Source organism: Chrysochloris asiatica, unplaced genomic scaffold (assembly GCF_000296735.1).
Source record: "Chrysochloris asiatica unplaced genomic scaffold, ChrAsi1.0 scaffold00529, whole genome shotgun sequence".
Classification (NCBI taxonomy): domain Eukaryota; kingdom Metazoa; phylum Chordata; class Mammalia; order Afrosoricida; family Chrysochloridae; genus Chrysochloris; species Chrysochloris asiatica.
The window spans coordinates 393461-394459 of NW_006409047.1; positions in this window are offsets into that span (position 1 = coordinate 393461).

The window sequence follows — 999 nt, forward strand, 5'->3', positions numbered from 1 at the left end:
ACATCTCAATGTCAAGAAAACAAAAATCCTCACCACTGGACCAATAAACAGCATTCGTATCAACGGAGAAAAGATTGAAGTTGTGAAGGACTTCATTCTTCTTGGATCAACACTCTTGGAAGCAGCAGTCAAGAAATCAAATGACGTTATTGCATTAGGCCAATCTGCTGCACAAGACCTCTTTAAAGTGTTTAAGAGCAAAGATGTCAGCTTGAGGACTAAAGTGCACATGACCCAAGCCAAGGTATTTTCAATAACCTCATATGCATGTAAAAACTGGACAGTGAATAAGAAAGTGAATAAGTGAATAAGGAAGTGAATAAGGTCAGTGAATAAGGAAATCTGTAGAAGAATTGATGCTTTTGAGTTATGGTATAGGAGAATATTGAAAGTGCCATGGGCTACCAAAAGAACCAGGAGATCCATTTTAGAAGAAGTGCAGCCAGAGTGCTCCCTGGAGGCCAAGATGGCCAAACTTCATCTTTCATATTGTCAGGAGGGACCAGTCACGGGAGAAGGATATCATATTTGGTCAGGTGGAGCAACAGAGAAAAAGAGGAAGACACCCCCAGCGAGATGGATTGGCCAAATGGCAGCATCAAAAGACTCAAGCGTGGCAACAGTTGTGAGGTTGGCCCAGGATCGGGCAGTGTTTCCTTTTGTTGTGCATAAGATTGCTTTAATTCTGTGCCGACTCAGTGGCACCTAACAACAACAAGAATGGCTATTGATTGTGAACATTTCTTCATATGTATGTTGTCACATCAGATCTCCTCATTGATGAAGTGTCTTTTCATGTCCTGTGCCCATTTTTTAAATTTGGTTATTTGTCTTTTTCTTGTAGAGATATTGTATTTTCCTATTTATTTTATAAATGTGTCCCTTATCTGACGTGTCATTGCAAAAGATTTTTTTCTAATTCTATGATCTCTGTTTTTATTCTTTTGGTGAAGTCATTAGTTGCACATAAGTCTTTAATTTTTAGTATGTCCCAATCAT